Source organism: Mytilus californianus, unplaced genomic scaffold, assembly GCF_021869535.1.
Source record: "Mytilus californianus isolate M0D057914Y unplaced genomic scaffold, xbMytCali1.0.p SCAF_6, whole genome shotgun sequence".
NCBI classification, from domain to species: Eukaryota; Metazoa; Mollusca; class Bivalvia; order Mytilida; family Mytilidae; genus Mytilus; species Mytilus californianus.
Window position 1 is genome coordinate 46,142,024 of NW_026262712.1, and position 14,419 is coordinate 46,156,442.

Below are 14,419 nucleotides of genomic sequence, written 5' to 3' on the forward strand. Positions count from 1 at the left end.
TTTTCACCATTTCAAAAAATTGAATATGAATAGAATTTATAATGGAAATAAAGAATGCATCAAAGAGACAATGGATAACCAAACCAAAGAGGAGAAAACAGCTGAAGGTCAACAATAGGTCTACAACAGAGCGAGAAAATAACGCAACCGGGGGCGGGTTTCGGCTGGAAGCTGAAGAATGCCAACGCAAAGGTCAACTATTTGTAGTAATATGAACTCACAAATTTTAGGAGGCGAATTGCTTTCTCACCTTGCATTTTGTTTCGTTGTGCAGAAGACAGAATAATTGATATGTTAACCTTTTGAATTTCACTTACCACTTATGAAATCAGATTAATATGTGATATTTGCAAATGAGATTGGAATTATGAAAAGAGCCACAATTAAATACCCAATAAACAATGCGATTTGTGCATAAAACTCTCATATTTTAGAAATGGCGTCAGGCTAAACAAGGTGTTGCATTTTAAGAAAGCAAATCAATTCCAATATTGGGTGCTTAATACGTCATATGAATAGAGTCATAATAAAATACTCAATAAACCACAACTACTATAAACCGACGACGTCACAATTCAATTTAGGCACAAAAAACGCTATATTTTACTGAAATGGCGTCATGAATTTTCAGTGGGAAACTTTACCATATACTGCATCAAAATAATTCATGCATTCCATAGATTTGTTTTCATTTTCTCATGGCCTGGGTCGATATATTCTTTAATTCTATCTCTTGCAATCGCTTGGGATAATATTCCAATATAACGACCCAGGCCATGTGAAAATCTATGGCTTGCATGAATTATTTTTAAAATAAAACATGGTTATATACAGGTTCCCGGGGTCCCAATAAATCATATTTTTGATAACGGTTCGTAGCTCAGGTATCCAGAACATTGTATGTGTGGTTGTTTGTAAATTTACCAACATTCTGTGTAATTTTAAAAAGTCCTAAACGGAGGTCTTGTCTATGACTCAAAAGTCCGTCCGATGGCGGAAACAATACCCGGATGCCTATATTTTCGTTTTCCTCTCAAACTAATTCAAACGGAATAATCATAAGCAAGGATGACAAATGCGACTATGCAGGGTACCCATAGGACACAGAGGCATGATGATTAGTTTATTGTGGAAGACAGAGAAGCTACACAAAATGTGAGGTCTTCTCATCAAATAGTATAGATGTAAACAATTTAGGAGTATGACATTGATTTTTGAGAAATTTTGTATGCATGCACAATTTTCTGATATGCCTCACTTTTTCTCCAGATATGACATATGTTAGTTAATTAGATCCATGCCGACGAAGATTAACTGATTAATCTAAGGCAAAAAAGTGAAATACACTTTAGTTATAAAGTTTTGATTTTATACTACTTTTTTTATAGAAGTTTTGTTCAAACATCTGGATTAATTGTCCTTATTTCGTTTTGAATCTTTGTTAACAGCACCTATATTTCAGTTTTTTTTCGTAAATTTTGATTATTTTTTTTATAAATGTGGGTACAAAACGCCTGAAAGTACCCTGTCCTAAAAGATTCCTTCTGCCTAATTCGATTACGATTTCTTCTTCTGATCTTCCATATTGACGTACTATGTTATGCGGGCAATAATATTTTAACGTCATTGTCTCGGTGTCTTCTAATTTGAAACCTTTTTTTGTAACGTACAGTCTGTATTGCCCTTTTAATCAAAATCTCAGAGCATCTTTCCCAGGTTTGACCACGACATTAAAACACGGATCTAAAGAGAAAGAAAATAAATTTAAGTGCATACTTCGGATAGTACGTATTCATTATCAAATGTAACATATTTCAATTTTGTGGATTCATAATTATTCGTTGGATACCAATTTTCTGGGGTTTCGTTGGAATAGGAGAACAACGAATTTAAATGTTCAACTAATTACAAGTCTTCTGAAGGAAAGTGTGCAGACTTTGTCAAATCAACCAAATTAAGTAAATACGAACATCCCAGTTTTACCTCAATAAAAAAAAAAATTGGTACCCATGAAAATGAATAAATTTACAGTAGTTGATAATTATGTTGGCATGAAGTTGACTTATAACAATTTCAGAGCAGATCTTCTTCATTTGATATACATATTGCTATTTGTAAATCTGTTCAGAAATATATTGGTGACACTCATCGTTTTGTTTATAAATATTTTCTATTGTGTTCATATTTTCTTTTTCTTTCATTACTATATCTCATTTATTCCAATTGTCCAAACCTTAGGATTATATGTATTTCAAGTAACTTATAAATGTTTTTGAAGATTATATGTCTTTAGTTCTTGAATAACAGATGATTTATTGTCTAAACACTTGAGTACGATATACATTTTGTAAATATGTACTTGTTTGTTAGTGCTCATAAGTAGCATGTATTAATCCAATGTAGTTGTAATATTTTAAATATAGTTGTTAGTATATGATTTATATCTCTTTAATGAGGAGAGAGCTTTTATTGGTTGTGTCTTTTGCGTAATTCTTTTTATATTGTAACGAATAACAATTGTTAAAAATGCATTTAATGTCACAAGAACTATAGATTTTTTTCCAAAACTAAGTAGCAATGGTTAAGAAGTTGTAGTTAAAAATCGTACTTGTAAGAAAATTGCCTTAATTGTGCGTTTAACAAATTATCATTATAGCCATTTATTTGGTAAGATTTTTTGAACAAGCAATTTTGATGAAAATATCAAAATTGTAGCAAGTATAAACATATTGTGTAACAAATCTTTACAACAGAACTACAAAAAAATGTATTTCAATTTTGAGGTTTACCCACCATTTTCTCCAGACAATTCGTGTACCAAGTTAGGAATATGACAGTCTTTTCCATTCGTTATGTTGGTTAATATAGTCGAGCGTTTAATTTTGTCATTTTTGATTAACTTTCCCCTTTTTGAATTTACTTTTGAGTTCCATATTTCAGCTTTTTATCTACACTACAGTGCAGTTTTAGAAAATGCATGATTATTTGATTGTATGAGCGTTGGTGTTCAAAGCTTCTTTCTTAACTATTGGTAGTAGAGCGATAGTTAGTCCCCGGAGAGAACCACTGAACTTTGTCAGGCAACTAAAAGTCCTAGTCAATGAGCGTGGTTCGAACCCACAAACGCAGTGTTGACAGACTAGAGCTATTATAATAATAGTAAATGCATTACTTACGTGAACACAGAGGCCCAACCGAAAATGGACCTTTCAGTATATCTCTTTAGTGATGATCAAGGGCAAATATTTAAAAGTCAAAACAAAATACAAACGTTGATGAACCTGTCAAACAAAAATAAAGATAAGCCTTGTGAGACATCGCGTACTAGTATATTATACATCTTTTAAGTTTTTCAAGTGTAAATATCATGATGAGAAAGATGTGTATAATATATGAATACAATGTTATATTTGTTGAAATATCGATATAGACCTAGTATTTAGAAGTGTTTAGAAGCGTCTTTGAAATGTATTATAAATACTGTTTCAACAAACCTGTTGTATTTTCCATAATTTCTATATTTCCATATGTCTTTTTTGGAGTATTTCTAGTCGCAACGTCAACAGTAGTTTGTGCTTGCTTACCTTTACGTCTGACTAAAAACGTATCACACAAGCCTATCTGTACAACAATTTCACCAAATGTAATATTATTTTAGTTGATAATTTTTACCAATCCGCAGCTTGTAAAGAGATAATGACATCTGATAGATCGCAATTTTCTTGCATGGACTGTTCGAGGTTGTCGGTATCAATCAATTCATGTTCAATCTGTTTACTGAAAAGGAAGTTTGTAGGTCTTTATTATTGTAAGACTAATTTGAAGTTCATCTATCTAATTTTCCTTTCTTTCTACCAACGCCAAAATTTTGCTTATATTTTTTCTTTTGTCATTTTCAATTCTTGTAAACTCTTTCATTATGTCATCTTGAAGCCAATCAAAGTGTTCATTCATTATTTGTCTAGCTCCCTGAATTTCTTTCTCAATCTTCTGTCTGTCTAGGACTAGCGATGACAGATTTCCTGCGCGATTCATATTTATCCAATCTAAATTTTTAGCAACCTCGTGCAATGACGTTTCGATTTCCAAAATCATATTTGACATCTTTATTATGCTGATAAAATCATTTAGGTCTGCGGCATCTTTGCAGGTCTTATGTTCATCTATAAGACATTTCATACAACATGAACACTTGTCCTATTCCTGACTTAGCACTGGCATTTCCTTATGTAGAAAATGGTGGATTAAACCTAGTTTTATAGCTAGCTAAACCTCTATTTTGTATGACAGTCGTGTAAAATTCCTTTATACTGATAACGATGCGTGAACATTTTTACGTATTATTTCTGTTTGTTTCAAACAGAAATAATACGTAAAAATGTCAAACTTCACAAGCTGTTTGAAACCAAAATTAAATTTGTGATTTCTTATGATTAAAACTCAGATACATATTCAAACGTAATCTGTTTATGCTCATACAATATTTGCGCATCAAATGTGTGCACAAAACTGTTCTTATGTTTTTTTCAGTTATCAGTGTGTGTATGTGTGTCTTTATAAAATCATTGTGTGTGTAATTTTTTTTAATTAAATTTTCAATTTGTTACTTCTATAAAAAATTTACAAACCGAAAATTCATTATAAAAAGAGTAAATGAGTTAACAAAAATTTTGGACATAACAACTGACCTCAATAATCTTCAACTCGTTGTTTCTCCGAGAAAGTAAAATGTTCAAAGAACGAACTAAAACAAATAACAAAACACTGTCAAAATATTGGACCGAGCTGGTTAGAATGCATTTACAAATTTTCTTGTGCACAAATATCCCCATTAGTCTTTCTATACCAATTGTCGTAAATGTAAACCACACCATAAAAGTATTTGAACAGTCCAGCTTTTGTTGGGATAATAACTAATGTAAACAAGGGCATAAAAGACGGCATTAAGTTTGGAAAGAAAGGTCAAATGTATATGTTTGTTTGAATTTGTTAGTCCGTTGTGTTGTATGTCTGTGATGTATGTCGACAAAGTTTTTGGCTGCTGGATCCCAAATATTGTCACATTTACGTATTATTTCTGTTTTACAAATGTTAAACAACGCAAAACAAAAAAACACAAATGTACAGTAACAAACAGACTTGTGTCAATTAATAAATTATACCATTAAAAAAATTGCCATACGCACAATGGTATTGATTTTCACTAGTTAAAAAGGAAACTTCAAAACTGACTTCGTCATGATCAGGTTAATAGTTGTTGAATATCAGTGTCACTAACAACCGCAGATAGGAACAAATGCCTCAACCACAAACTGTCGTTTCCCCCGTTTCTGATATTTATTTGTCCTTTAGTCTTGTTTGTGATTAGCTAAAATTTTGTCTGAAAATTGACTTTTAAATTAGAATGGCTCTTTGGATATTTTCACTCTCTTTCAAATAGTTCTTTTTTTATCAGATTTTGGACTTATTCTTACATATTTGATAAATACACTGTACCCATGTTCACATCTAATCATAAGAAGTAGATATAATAAACTGCACATAAGGAGCAAGTATAACGTAGATATATAAAGGGTTTAACGTTGAACGGGGAATACTTCTTAAAAAAAGTTTAATAAAAGAGGCATGTCCATTGCGTTTCAAGGTGTAACACCACCATTGTTTTTTCCCTATTAGTACTTGTTAAATTTGCACTTTTACTAAAACTGTCCATATTTAACTTTATATAATGAAATACTTGGCGTGAGTACAGTTTAATCCTGTCCAGTACTATAGACAAAATCTCAAATAACATTTCATTGCATATCAAAAATATACCCATCACTTGAAGTTAACCAATCAAATTTTTACCCTTTTTTTCTGTGTACAAGTTATAGTAACCATGTAACCCCAGGTTTCAAAAATATTTTTTAGAAACATTAAATGAAAAACTAATGGTGCCTAGAAATACTCAAGATATATGTTTATAACTCAAGAAATTCTAACTGCAATGAAATGTAGGATTGATTTCTTCAACTGTCAAATTCATGGGAATGTTATTTTCGACCTTTTGTATGCAACGGGGTGGGACGTACTATGATTTGGTGGTGTTACAGCTCAAGATCCCTTTCTTTTCACTAATTCGAATGCTAAATGAAAATTGTAAAAAAAAAATAAGAGTCATAAACACGCATATAGAAAAATATTTACTCTTAAACTTCACTCGCTCAAAAATGGTGAGAAGTTTGCGGAAGTGTATTTACCCATAATACATCAAAACACATTGGTTCTATTGATTCGTGGATGCATGCATGCATATGCAAAATCTTAAACAAAAAAATTTCAAAAAATATCAAAAGCGTTTAATTTGTCGGAACTGACAATATGAAAACCGTTTTGAAGGGCAATATTTCTCAAACATTCCAAACTAAAGAAGAAAAAAAAAACAGGTCAGAGGACTATCCGATTAACAGTTAATAGATGTACTGGATTGCTTTGTCTTTTAAAAAAATGCGAAATCACATATCTTTTTTTTAAAATCAAGTACAATTTGAAGCATTTTTCTTATCCGATTGAATGTTATATCATCATAAACCATAAACAAGTATATATTTTTATATAACGTGACAAAATAGTTAGAAAAGATAATAAAACACCTGGTGGATGTACTTTAAGTGCTAATTAATAATCAGAGTTTCTTTATTGAAATTTAAATTGCTGAATAGACAGTACTCCTGGTATTTCTTACAACTGATAAAATGTATTTGTAACTGCACAAAAACATTGAATTAAGTATATGATTTAACTGATTTCTAAAATCAGTAAATAAGTCGATAAATAAATAAAAAGAATATAAAAGAATGTAAAAACAGTTATCATAGGTAATATTGGTTTCTTCGTGCTCGTCCTAGAGCCGCAAAGTAATACGAATAAGTTATTTGAAGTTTTTCTGTTACAGAATATCGACATATTACCGTTATATCATTTTATTCTTAAATGTTGACAATTCACAATTATTCTAAGCAGAATTAGTACTTACCAAATGGTAGAAATCTTGACAGTAAAAATATGTGCAAATGAAAATGATGTCCATGCACACAATTGTGGTTTTAGCATTTTGTTAAATTTTTTTTTTTGGGGGGGGAGGGGATGTTTCATATGGTATCTTCTTGAAATAAATCAGTTGGTTGTCACTAATGAAAATATTTTTTCACATTGGTAGCACAAAAGGGGGATGGTTACATTTTTACTACAATTGATAAAGTAATTTGCCCTCTCCTGAATAAAAAATCTTACTATTTAAAAATTGATTGTAACTTAGTCGGCTTTTAAGTATTTTTACTCTTCAGTTGTTTTTTTGGGCGAAAACAGTCACGGGGATTGTTTTACTTTCTTTTTATTTGTTTTTACACAGCAAAACCCGTAAAGCTGATATATTTTTTGTCATTTAGTGACTGGTCGGAAATATCATTTCCTTGACAATTAAGTACACATCCGGTTATATCGGTATGTTCCGTAATCACGATCAATCACGAGGTTCCAAAAATTTGATCGACCCCATGCATCCATAAGACATGTCGAGTTAATTAACAGATACTTAACGATTTTGCGGCATCGCACTATAAACGTTTGAAGTCCGCTTGTTGGAGTTCCTGTCAATATAATACTTCCATGGTAGTAACACGAGCAACACGACAAGTGCCATATGTGGAGCAGAATTTGCTTACCCTTCCGGAGCACCTGAGACCACCCCCGGTTTTTGTGGGGTTCGTGTTGCTTAGTCTTTAGTTTTCTATGTTGTATCTTTTGTACTATTATTTGTCTGTTTGTCTTTTTATTTTTTAGCCATGGCGTTGTCAGTTTATTTTCGATTTATGAGTTTGACTGTCCCTGTGGTATCTTTCGCCCCTCTCTTAATTAATGAAGATCAAACCGGATATGTAAAAAATCGTTTTATTGGATTTAATTTAAGGCAAATCCAAGATATAATGGACTATACAGAATCAAACGGAATAGATGGGGCTGTTATATTTGTTGATTTTACAAAAGCTTTGGATTCTTTGGAATGGGAATTTATGTTAAGCGTTCTGAAACATTTTGGTCTTAATGAATCATTCATATCATGGGTGGAAACATTATATAAGGGAATACAGACGTGTGTAATAAATAATGGATGGGTATCCGAAGTTTTGAAAACTCTAGAGGAATCCGTCAAGGGTGTACTTTGACGGCTTTACTTTTTGTTTTATCGGTCGAAGTTATGGCCGAGCGATTGAGGCACAACTCAGACATTGAAGGTATTCGTATTAATATAGATAATAAAAACATAGCATCAAAATATCACAATTAGCTGATGATACAACATTGTTTTGTAGTTCAAAATCAGATATAAAGCTATGAATATAGTTGAAACATTTGGTTCTTTCTCAGGGTTGAAGTTGAACCGTACGAAAACAGAAGGAATATGCATTGGGGCGCTTAAAAATAGCATAGATAAAATTGAGGGCATACGTTTAACAGACAAACTCGTCAAAACTTTAGGCATTTATGTTGGTCACGATAAACACCAATGTGAAAAGTTAAATTGGGAACCTAAAATAGATAACATGAAATCATTAATTAAAACATGGGAAAAAAGAAAATTAACAATGGTTGGGAAAATATTGATCATAAAATCTTGAATATTACCAAAATTTACATTTTTGGCTATTTTGTGCAAAGTTCCAGATATTTACCTAAAAGAAATTGAAAGCTGTTGTTTCAAATATATTTGGGAAGGAAAAAAGACAAAGTAAAAAGAAACACACTTATTGGCGAATACCAAAACGGGGGGCTAAGAATGATTGATTTTGACAGTTATTTTACAGCACTGAAAGCCACATGGTCTCCAAATTAACAACAACCAATCTGCTGAATTGGAAGATTATTCCTACCAAATATTGTAACAATCTTGGTGAAAACTTTCTTGTCTTTAACATGAATTTAGATAATATTAAATCAATAAATGAACTTGGAAAAATACCTGATTTTTATTTACAAGTAATTTCAAATTGGGTTAAAACAGGAGGAGGTTTAGCAACATTTTCTGATCACTTTTAGGATAAAAGAAAACATATTATTTGGGGAAATAAATATATAAAATATCGCAACAAAAGCTTGTTTTCCCCGAACTGGGTTAAAAGTGGATTGGTGTATATTAACGACATATTGGATCGTGAATTAGTTAATCAATATATGTAAGGTTAAATTAAGATGGCAAAAAAAAAAACAAATTGAAGCAACAATAAAATACTAATACTTTAGTTGATAAAAAATATACAAAGCCAATCGGTATCAACATTTGGACAAGATATTTAAAATTAGAATACATACAACATATGTCATTTGTATACGATTTTATATTTAAAATTTTAATGGGAAACTTGTTGAAAATTTTCAGATGGAAACTGCTTCAGTATATTATTCCTACAAAGCAGTTACTATTAAAATGGAAAATATCTGAGAACGATAAATGCAATTTTTGTAAAACAGAAGAAGAAGATTACTTGCATTTCTTAATTACATGTTCATTTTTGAAAGATTTTTGGGAGAAAGTACATTATCTTCTAGCAAAAATGAATTTTCAAAACAAGATATTAGCAAAACATATAGTATTTGGATACAAAATATTAGATCAGGGGTATTATGGTTTTAACTAATTTTTTTTACAATTTTAGTAACAAGCAATCTGAAGAATGAAGACATTTTTTTTGCTGTAAAAAAAAAAAATAACACAATGTTGACTGCTGTACCCCTATTTTTGACATTTTTACCTATCATGTCTGTTTGTTTTGTTCACACATCGTTTTCGATATAATGGAACTTGTTGCGACTGTCATACAAGTGAGAGGTTTCGCTAGCTATAAAACCAGGTTTAATCCACAATTTTCTACATACGAAAATGCCTGTATCAAGTCAGGAATATGACAGTTGCTATCCATTCGTTTGATGCGTTTGAGCTTTTGATTTTGCCATTTGATTAGGGACTTTCCGTTTTGAATTTTTCCTCGGAGTTCAGTATTTTTGTGATTTTACTTTTTACCTACACGTTTGCCTTAGTAATTTTTTACAACAGAAATTACGCATACTAGTATACGATATAATTCATGACCGAACTTTGTTATTATATAGGAATAGAAGCATTAGTGCATCTGATTTATTTTTCTTATCCCAGGAAGATAACTTTAGCCGTATTTGGCACAACGTTTTGGAATTTTGGGTCATCAATGCTTTTCATCTTTGTTTGGCTTTCTTTACTATTTTGACTTGAGTGTCACTGATGAGTCTTATGTAGACGAAACACGCGTCTGGCGTATTAAATTATAAGCCTGGTACCTTTAATAACTATTAGCGTGTCGTAATGTTCTATTGTATTGTTTATTTGTGTGTTTCTCTGTCCTGTATGTTCTTCCATTTATTTGTATTGTAGTCCTGTCATGTAATGTTGTCATTTTAGTGTTATATTTAACATTACCATAAAAGCGGGAGGTTTGGCTAGCCACAAAACTAGGTTCAACCCACCATTTTTTCTTAAAATGTTCTGTACCAAGTCAGGAAAATGGCTATTGTTATCTTATAGTTCGTTTCTGTCTGTGTTGCATTGTCGTTTGGTTTTTTGTTGCACTTTAGTGTTTCTGTTGTTTCGTGGTTCTCCTCTTATATTTGATGTGTTTTCCTCAGTTTTAGTTTGTAACCCGGATTTGTTTTTTCTCGATTTATGAATTTCGAACAGCGGTATACTACTGTTGCCTTTATTTTTTTCCACATTTCTAAATGTGCTTTTGTTGTAACAGAAATGCAGAAAACAGCCATTAATATGTTTAACCAAAGAAAGCAACAAAAACCACAATCTTTGAACATGCGTAGCGGGATCGACTAACTTTTCAGAAACACTTGTGTTGTTTAAAAGTAGTATATGTTGCTTTTGCTTTAGGGTCAAGTGTTGTTTTTTTGTGCTATTTAGTTTTTAAATGTCTTCGCTGTTATGGCGTAATAGTCTTGTCTATCATTTGTCTTGAAAACATGTTGTTGTTGGTCCAACACATCAAGCTTCAAATAATAAAGTTTTTGAATTTGAATCGTAGTAATACGATTATTTAGTAAAACTAGTTATGATTAAATGAGCACTCAGGTAATCCCACAAAAGAGTCTCCCCTTGGGTTAATTTGTCTTTTTTGCCAATTCTTTCGCCAAAACAATATATTTTTCGCCATTTCAAAATGTATTTGTCTTCTATTACACTAACATTCGTTACAAATTTTCCTTCTTTCTATCAAAAACCAATTCAGTTTGCTGCATAGCTGTCTATGTTTTTACATATCTATGTTTAAATCTACATTATAAAAATGGAAACTCATTTATAACAAACATTATGTTTCAAAATATACTGTAAAATTGCAATATAAATCATGAAATCAAATGTTTTTCTTCTTTGAACACGGATTAATCTGCAATGTTATAAGATTATCGGATACTCCCGACTAGTTTAAGGATAACCACTATTCATTATTAAAAAAATTGTCAAAAAAAAATATTTATCCAGGAAGCTTTCAAATTTAAAAATGGAAGCAAACACTATAAATTGTATTGCTTAGGGATACTATGAAGCATATTGTTTTAATAGTAAAAAAAAAGGAAGCGCATGCAACATCGAGGAACAAGAAATCAGCATGCTGGAGTTACTTCTTGCCAACATTGTTTTTTAATTTGGTGGTGGACTCTTTTAAGAAACTGTCGGCATTTCTAAGGGAACGAATTTTACGCCTCTCCTATTGACCTCTTCTTTTTCTCATATGATTTGGAGTTCATTCAGATACATCTCAAAGACAAGACGATCAAAGAAGCTAGATCATGTGATTTCACATTCAGGTATGTTGATGATATTCTTACCATTGACAATCCAAACTTTCCTGATTGGGTTCCATTAATATAACCCAGAACTAAAAATGAAAGAAACAACAGACACAACTTTCTCCGCCTCACTTTTACACTTATGTCTCGTATTAGACATAAGCGGTCATCTCAGTACCAAAATCTTTATAAATCGTCACAGTGTCTGTATAGAAGGTTTATGAACCAGGGTTATGTCAAATAACGTCTCGTCCCTTTACTATAAAAGTTCATCGGAAGACACCAAGACCTTATTTATAAATAACCAGTTTCAACTTATCCAATAATACATGATGTTCTTGAAGTTAATATTATAGATACTGACGTTGTTTATCATCTTAATTTCGTGTTCTAGTGTTATTTTTATTTTTATTTGTCTTTGTATTTGTATATCTTTAACCTTCACTGCTAATTCCCATTTGGCTCGGTATTTTTACTTCCCGCCATTGTGTTGTGCTATTTTCATCTATTTTGTCTGTTTATTTGTTCACACATTGTTAACGTTACAAATATAATGGAAGTTACGCGATTGTTATGAATTAGAAAAATGAGAGGTCTAGCTAGCTATTAAATCAGGTTAAGTCCACCACATTTTCATTAAAAACATTACTGTACCCAATCAGGAATATGGCAGTTGTTTTCTTTTCATATGATGTATTTAAGCTATTGGTTTTGCCATTTCCTAAGAGACTCACCATTCTAAATTTTTCTTAGAGGTCGGTACTTTTGTTATTTAATTTGTTTTTCTATTTCAAATTTTCAGATTAATTCAAGTGTCAGGGTTGGTACATTTGACTGACTGATGGTTTATTGATTTGTTGATTTCCAAACGTTAGATGATAGTAAAAAATCAGTCATCTTTTGTGTGATGCCTAGTCACATGATATGAAGAGTAACACGGTGGGTGCCGCAAATTGAACAGTATTTGCTTACTATTCCGACGTAACTGTATTCGCCCCGGTTTTTAATGGGTTTCGTGTTGCTCAGTCTTAAGTTATCTGTGTTATGTTTAATCTGATGTTTGTCTTTTAGAATTTTGTTTTGTCATGGCAATGTTTTGAATATTCCTTTAGTATCTTTCGCAGCTCTTTTTTGCTTCAACAGTGCATTTACGAGTTAAATAAAGCCTTTCGTTGGATTGTATTTCTATGTATTGTTTTGACGTTTTCCAAAAGAACACTTGCAGTCACAGATGCTTCGTTGCCATATGGATATAATAACAAAATATAAATGTTCCATATGAATATTTATTTTTGCATGTCTTCTTTCAAAAAAAAAAAATAAAAAAAATACCAAGTTGTAATATCTCTTAGAAGGATTTGATTGTAAAATATATTTAGACTTTCAGAAACTTTGCAAAAACTGTAATATATGTAGAAAATTGATATTTAGGATCGTGAAAGATCGGGTACCGCATTTTGATGATCGTGAATATGATCGTGAATGATCTGTTGCCGCTTATTCGTTATTACAGAAAATCAACGAAAACTCTCGAGTCTTTCTTTAAACAAGTGATTATTTATGCTTGTAATCGGTGCATCAACCGATTGGATTCATATAGATAGAAGAAGACTTATTCTGCTTCACTTTTATTTGTAAATAGGGGTATAATGGTTCAATGCCATTAAATATGATTTTTTTATAATACCGCACTGACTAGTTTTCTTATAACAATATAAGGGTGTATGTCTGTCCTGAATAAGGTTTGTATTGTTTGAAAAGTTAAGATTGTCTCATCTGATTCCCATTAATTTTTATGCATAGTGATATCTGTAAAACGAAGATCCTTGTTGATTTTTGTAAAAAAATAGGGAAAAAAAACATTGTTTAAAAACAAAACAGCAGAAAAACAACTGTCATATTCCTGACTTGGCACAGGCATTTACCTAAGCAAATGGTGGGTTAAATCTGGTTTTCCTGCTTGCTATACACCCACTTGTATGACATACAACACAACGTTTAATAAATAAAAGAAGAAGTGGTATTAGTGCCAATGAGACAACTCTCATTCCAAGTCACAATTTGTAAAAATAAACTATCATGAGTCAAAGCATGGCCGTCAAGGCACCTTGGCTCAGAACAAACAAACGCATTGACAATCGAATTAAACAAATACGTCAACCAAAAAAAAAAAGATTATGTAGTTGATAATACAGCCTGTATAGTAAAGCATAATTAAGGAGCACCTCAAGTGTCATGTAAATATAAATTATTATGTTCGTTTGCGGTATATTTAATCTTGCACGCACCAATTTGAAAACTCGTGCAAACGACTTTTTAACTTGTGTGTACATGACTTTCAAACACTCGCTCACGACTTTCAAAAATTGTGTTCACGTCCTTCAAGATCTGGTGCGCATGACTTTCAAACTGGAGCGCATGACTTTTAAACTGTTGCGTATGACTATCAAAATGGTATGCAAGACTTTCAAAGATAGTGTGCAAGATTTTCAAGATCTGTCGCACACGACTTTTAAACTTGTTCGCATGATTTTCAAACTTGTGTGCACGA

General features: G+C 31.6%; 1 long non-coding RNA gene across 2 annotated transcripts in view; it reads right to left on the reverse strand.

The window, feature by feature from the left end:
• Positions 1 to 14,419, reverse strand: part of LOC127706456 (uncharacterized) — a 348,407-nt gene that overhangs the window by 106,783 nt on the left and 227,205 nt on the right. The gene's annotated exons all lie outside the window — the stretch shown is intronic.